General features: G+C 32.2%; 1 protein-coding gene across 3 annotated transcripts in view; it reads left to right on the forward strand.

Moving 5' to 3' along the window:
* Positions 1 to 7,500, forward strand: part of LOC122247997 (lysine-specific demethylase 7B) — a 29,815-nt gene that overhangs the window by 22,312 nt on the left and 3 nt on the right. For all 3 annotated transcript variants that reach the window (XM_086531491.1, XM_043007736.2, XM_086531492.1), the window contains one exon: positions 1 to 7,500. This exon is cut by the window's left edge and continues 1,749 nt beyond it; it is cut by the window's right edge and continues 3 nt beyond it. The gene's annotated coding sequence lies outside the window, so the exon portion shown is untranslated.

Below are 7,500 nucleotides of genomic sequence, written 5' to 3' on the forward strand. Positions count from 1 at the left end.
TGTGTCCAAATGCACTTTCTTTTTTGTTTAATACTTAGCAGGCATTCAGAAATGTCACATTCATTCTTCAGATGGAAATGATATAGGCTTCCACCCACATTAAAAAAAAAAGAGATAGAGAAAAAAATAGATCTATAGGAATGAATTAGATATCCTCAACTTTGGCTACAATAGGGTGTGTAGTAATGTTCATTGCAGTGTGTTGACTGTGTTGTCCCTGTTAACTTTAAAAGGAGTATTGCCATTAAAACATAAAACCAAACAAAATGGAACCAAAAAAAACAAAAAAACAAAACAGGTGTGCAATGTTTAATGTATGTTTATGTATATTGCTTGAATGTGTGTAGATATTTTATGTGTGTGTGTATGTGCATGTGCATGTGCGGGTGTGGTTGTGGGTGTGGGTGTTGGTGTGGGTGTGGGTGTGGGTGTGGGTGTGGGTGTGGGTGTGGGTGTGGGTGCAAGTGTAAGTGTAAGTGTAAGTGTAAGTGTAAGTGTATGTGTATGTGGATGGTGATGTTCATTTGGATGTGTGTGCATGCAATATGCCTGTAGGATAATGGCGTGAATTGATTTCGTAATGCATAAGGGTTTCTCTTGTATATTGGTACCATCCAGAGTATTTGGCCATTCTTAATTAAGGACGAGAGACATCCAGATCAAAATATTTAACACCTATGGGCAGTCAGGGAAAAGTAGCTGACAGTGGTCATAATGAATATTGATAGAAATTTTCTGAATAGTTATTTCAAGCTATGTTATATTTATTTCAAGCCATATTTTGTCTGTTCCTTAAACAAAAAAAAGGAAAAGAAAAGAAAGGAAAATGCCACTGCAACTGTCTGTTGTGCCTAGATTTGGATTCTGGGTCTCAAATGTAGGTTAGGATGCTATGTGCAGAAGATCTCAGTACTTTGTAAATAAGAAAGGGAAATCAGTTGTATGTATTTTTTTTCTCTTGGAAGATTATTTTGTTACAGTAACTCGTGTGTAAAATAAGGTAATGAAGATTATATGCCCTATCATATCTAATGACTTCCATTTTCTTTCTTTTTTTTTATTTATTTTATTTGTTTATATTTCTTGGATCATTTTCCTTACTGCTTTCTTTGTTGGATACATGGAGATAACGGCTATGTATTACATGTTCTTTCCTTTGTCATCTTAGCTATCACAGGTTGAGGTTTATAAGCTAAAGTAATTATCAATAACTCTAATGAAATAGTGTGATATAATTCATATAAAACATGAAAGGCTTATTACAGATTACTTAGTATCCTTGCTGGCTTAGTTTTGATTGCTGATGCAGGGTTAAGCCTAAATGCACAAAATGAAGAAAATCTTCCTCTCTTGATGCATAACAACTTTTCATTCTCCCTTTCCAAAATGGGCAATAGCTGTCATGTAATATGTCATCTTATAATTTCTCTAGTAAATGCGACCATAGACAATTCATTTTTTTTTTTAGTTATTGCTTTCTTTGCCAATTCATTGTATATTATGTTATATTATATTATTAGACATGCATGCTGCTTTTATCAGAGCACCAGTGATTGTTATGATGGTAGTAAACTCATATGGACATTAAATTGATAAATAAAAGATAAATGCTTTAAATTTTGATGATTTTGCATTATTTTTTGCCTGTGAAATTGTATTGTAAATTGTATGATTTGATACAGTAGAAACGAAAGAAAAAAAATTGTCCAGCCTGATTTTTCTATATAGTTTGATGTTGTGTTATGATAAAGCTCATGTCAATATTCTCATGTGGAATGATATCCAATTTAAAGTTTATCCATTGGGATTCACCTTTGTTCTGAGTAACCAGAAAGCCATTCAATTTCTTGTATACATCTTGTTCATTTATCAATTGTTTCATGAAGTCATGGACATCAGCAACAACACAGAATACCTTATATATCAGTAATAGAGATGAAAAAAAGAATCAGGGTTTAGGTTAAGGCTTTTTCTCAAATTATAAACCATCAAAATTCATTGTATAATGAACATCTGGTGAGCATTTCCTATGTACAAGTAAGTTTTCATAAGAATACTTGTGTGTGTGTTATGTGTATGATTATACTTGCATGTGGGAGTATGTGCATGCATGTATATGTCTGTCTATCTATCTATTTGCTTACCTGTCTGTTATCCGTCTATGAAATTGTCTGTCTGTCTGTGTTTGTGTGTTCACTGGGATCTGTGTGTATGTTCTGCAGACTTACTTTCAAAAGTTTTTATGTCAGCCATCCACAAAAAAATAATTTGTCAATATATGTTTTGGTCAGTTGACCTGACTATTTATTCTGTAATGAAGTATTCATTAAGCATTTTACTGTTTACATAAAGTACTTTGAAATAGGGAGTAAGGATCGACCAGTGGTTCCTTCATTTGGTTATGAGGCTTTACATTGCATTTTGTACATTTTTCAAATGGTGCAATAATGATCATTATAATTAGAAATATATTGAGTTCCCATATATCAAAGATGTCATCCATATGCAATAATTACAATACTCTGGCCAGGTCCCACATTTTTTTTGTCTAAGTAAGGAATTGATATATCAGTTTCTACTAGATATTGTAATACATAAGAAAAAAAACAAAGATTATACAAAAAACAAATTGCCTCTTAAAAATTTGGTTTGTATATCAGAAAATCTTTTATCCACTGTACATATAAAATAGCACAGGTCCTGAAGATCCATATTATCAACCTACATTTGATCCATGCATATACCAATATATAAAAAGAATATTGAACCTAAGTACATGGTGGAGGGTTAGTCATGCATTCCTGTCTTAAGATATAATTTTCATTTAATTTGCTTTGCCTTTTTTATTACACCCTTGCTTATCATTCTTAGGCCTTTCTGTTCTTCCATCATTTTCTAATCAGATGTACGTCATGTACATATGTTTGGTCTATTTTTTAAATGATTTCTTTTTAGTAATTAGCAATGTGATGTCAGCTAAAACCATTTCCACAAATGTTTGCAAATGATATTTAGAGATGTTTGAATGAATTTGTTCCTCTTCATCCCCATCTTCTGAATATTATTATTAATATAATGTCAGTTGACAGTTCACACAGTCAATTTAGTTTTGTTATTCAAGTATTAACCCAATGACGACGGGGTGTCACACCTGTGTGATGTCCCTGAGGTGATATTACTTAGGCCCAGCGTAGGGGGTTGCCACTTCTCGCCGGGCCTGTCGGCAATGGGTTAATGAATGTATGATGGTGGGGATTATCACATTTTACTTCAAACATGGAGGAACTCATTTGCATAACATTAGATATGGAGCTAGTAAAAATTAAAATGAAAAAAATGATAATTGTATTCTTCTTATGTTTATGTCAATACAGAAAGAAGAACAGAGCAGGAATTATTCTGTACTTGGAGAAAAGTTAATTGCATTAATTTTCCGTCCAGTAGGACTTGTTTTCAGCTAAGAGTAAAAATAACTAGATAAATCAAAATTTGTTTTACAAAGGATTGATAATCATGAACTCTGAATGATTATAAACAAGTGAACATGAGCAAAAGATTAAGAATAAGACAAAAACACATAACCCACATATTTGCATCCAAATACACATGCAGATGCATACACACATATGCATGCATGCACTTACATGCATGTGGTCATATACTCATACCTTCTCACACCCACTTATGCTCACTCATTTCCATCCTCATGCTGTATCCACTCTCATGAATGCACATACATGCACACACCTCGAACTCAAAAAACACTATGTGAAACGCAGTCTTTTTCTCCTCTCATTATGAATTCCTCCCTTGTATAGCAAAAATGTAAAGTGTAGAACAAATTACCTGAAGTTGTTTGGATAAGGAACTGGTTTACCTTACTGGAGGTTACTCTTTCACAAAGTTACGGATTTCAGTAATATGTTGCATCACGTCACATCCTTTATCTGGTTCTACATGCATATTAACTAAAGAAGCAGTGATCAGGGATATATTCCATGAATATTTTTTACTTGTTCTAGAAAGTTTGCTAGAATCTGCTGCTCTGTTTGCTATGGTAATGATCTGGGATGTATTGCACCATAGATAGCAGTTTTATTTAAGAAAAAGAAGAAAAAAAAGTTCTGCAAATGTATTAGAGTGCATTAGCATTTTGTGGAAGATCTTTGTTTCACCTTTAGAAATTCATTGATTTTCTTTGATGTTATTGAGATTCCAAAGAAAGGAACACCAAATAAAAATGTCAGAAAACAGATTCACAGGCAGTATACCTTGCATGATGATAGCATGATAAGGAATCTGTTGCAAACCTTCCTGGAGCATTACAAATTTACAAACTGTATGTGTGATGTGTTAGGAGATAGCTTCTGCAAAAGATTAGTGTTGTATATTTACTGGTAAAGTGAATTTATAGCAATTTTCATGCAATATTCTCTTTTATAAGTTTTTTTGTTATATGTCTATAGCTATATGCTTATGTTTTTTTCTTATATGTATATAATATTTGATATAGCGGTAGTTGTGGCCATTTGTATAATTTCAGTCATCATTTGAGAATTTGTGTCCTAGAAGAGTAAGTTAATTGATGTGAATTTTGACAAAACTATGCCAGATAAGTCATTGAAATTTATATGTTAAGTAACCCAGGTATAGGATTAAAAAAGGTTGAGGTACCATTGTCATATCTGGACATCTATCATTTATATTTGGTAATCTAGCATACTGAACAGTTTCAAAGAGGTGCTGCATGTTATACTGACTGGAGCAGTAATGATAATATATATGTGTATAAAATGTGTAATTCATAAATGACCAGGTATGACAAAGGAAAAGGTGCTGGTTGCTGCCTACAATGGCTCTGCATTAAAAGAGATCTAGCTCAAGTGCTGTCTGAGAGGTGGAGTGGCCATATTGACTGTAGATATGCAAGCTACAGGTTTCAAGGTACAAAAACGTGACAAGATCAGCTATTCTGGATTATCCGTTCCCTTAGGTAAACTTTTTTTTGTTACATGACAGATGTGCCATGCCTCTAATAATGGCTTCACTCTTCTCCTTATAGCTGCTCATGTCACTGTCATGCAGTTGAATTGTTTGTACAGTGTTTTTTCTCTACATTTTTTCTTGTAAGATATTTTCTCCACCCTTTTTTTTTGAGTAGCACATATTTTAGGATTTGTTATTGCATCAGCCCAAAATTCTGTTAGAATATGTATTCTGGCATTCTACAGATTACATTTAGGTTGTCATTATATGCTGTAATTTGCTGGCATTTGTTGTAGGTGTAAGACATTTTAATTCCATAGTTGTAGATAATTTTTTTTCTGCTGTACTTTTTTCAACCTGGCAATCTGTGAATATTGAAAAAAATGTGTTTTATTATCTTTTAATAGAGATAAGGGTTTCCCAAAAGGCTTGTATCATTTTAAGTTTATATTTTAGATCACCTGTATTATATATCTTTTATTTTCTGCATTCAGTTTGAGAAATGTATCAGTTCAGTTATGAGTCAATAGTAGGTAAATAAATGATGTTATTGAATGCATCTCAAGTATAATTGCACAAGGTTGAGTTGTATGCTTTTGTATATGAAACAAATATTTGTTTCTCAAGGTCTTTTGTACATGATAAATGTCACTAAATGATATAAGTGAACAATACTGCACTGTGGTGAGATGTTTAAAATATAAACATCATTTTAATATTTGTAAATAACATTTTTCAATTTTGGAAAGGGTTATTGTGTGTTGCATCAGTCATTACTATAGAGGAAAGTTTGAAACACAATATCTTATGGCAAAATATGAGAAAAAAAATTGCATAAGAATAATTTCATGAAAAGTTTGTGGTACTTTGTGTATAGTTTGTGTTCTTGATAATTATTATAAAGAAATCTATTCTGTCCAAAATTGAGATGGGTAGCATAATTATGATTTATTATTATTTGTTTTAATTGCATTAGGGGGAGTATCAGAAGGAGAAAAGCACTCTTTATTTTGCATTATTTCATACTCCTTTTTTCTTTTAAAGAATGTGATCATAATGTAACAGTGGCTAATAAATATCTGGGTCTTTGTACCACCTTGTCCCAGCTAAAATATTAGTTTTATGCATTTTACAGTTTCCCAATTTTGTTCTGAACTTGCAAATATCTCTCATAAATTTGTGATATGATAATATTTTGCAGTAAGTTCTCCATCATCCATTTTGTGATAGGTTTAAAAATCATCAGATGAGAATGACCCAACATGCAGTGCAAATGTACATCTCTGATATCCGTGTGTTAATGAAATTATTTAGTGACTGCCAGTAGCACAAATTAGTCTAAGGTTAAATGGTTTATTTTAGAGGTCCTGTCATATGCAGAACTAAGGATACACATGAAGTCTGTCCAAGGATTACTGCTAATGATATTTCACTTGAATTCATTGTCTCATACTAAAGTCTGGTGGTCAGTGGTATATTTACTGTATTGCCTAACAACCACTGTCCATGATGTTAACCTCATAATTTTTTTTTTCTAACTTTGTGATTGTCCTTCTTTACCAGATAAATGATGTTGAAAGAGGTTAGACTGTTTATTGAACTTTCTTTTGCAAGAAGGTAATGATTAGCAAGTTTTTAATAGAATTCTTTACACACTGGGGATAAAATAGGTTGTTTTCTGTCCTACGAAATAGTAATGTATTTCATAATAAGAATTGAAGAAGCAATTATGTATGTACTGGTGTTGGAGAGAATATTGTAGAAGAGCAGTGATTCTATTTAATGACATTGGAAAAGATATTTGATTTTTTTTAGGTGGGAAAGTAAGTAAGTGAAATGATTAAAGGGGTGAACATTATATCACATGATTATATTGTTGAATATCATGCTAGGAAAGTATAATGTGCATGCTCTGTAAAGATAAATAAGATTAGAAATTGTGTGTAAGAGTGAAGACTTTAGTCCATTTTATCTCTCACCCAAATAGCTTGAACCTCTAGGAGTGAACATTGAATTAATTTTTCATTTTTAAATTGGATTAATAATGATGGTTATAAGTATTACTTTTTAAAAATTAAGCTTGATTTTCTCAAAAACATTGACCATAAATATAATTTTAGCTGCTGTGTTCATGTAACTTTTGGGCTTAAGTAGGAATTTATTTCTGAATATCGAACATTCCTAGAATCATAGACTGCCAATACGCTCCTCATGAGAAGAAACGAGTTAAAATTCACTTTACTGAATTTGGGATAATATAAAGAATTATGAGTATTATTGTTATTGATTTTTTTTTGTATAAGTATGATATATTTACCTTGTTTATAATATCTTCTGCTGCTTCTTGCGTGAAGCTCTCCATCAGATGCTGAAATACCACACCTCAGCGTAATGTGCCGCATGTAGGACAGTTGTCAAGCTGCCAGACTTTAATTCACATTGCCATTTTTGTATTATAGGTCACTAATGCTAGTATGTACAGTGCGCAGAGACTTAATTTTGTAATAAATTGAA

This window comes from Penaeus japonicus, unplaced genomic scaffold, assembly GCF_977035675.1.
Source record: "Penaeus japonicus unplaced genomic scaffold, GWHDUDI00000001_assembly GWHDUDI00000035, whole genome shotgun sequence".
In the NCBI taxonomy this organism is placed as follows: Eukaryota; Metazoa; Arthropoda; class Malacostraca; order Decapoda; family Penaeidae; genus Penaeus; species Penaeus japonicus.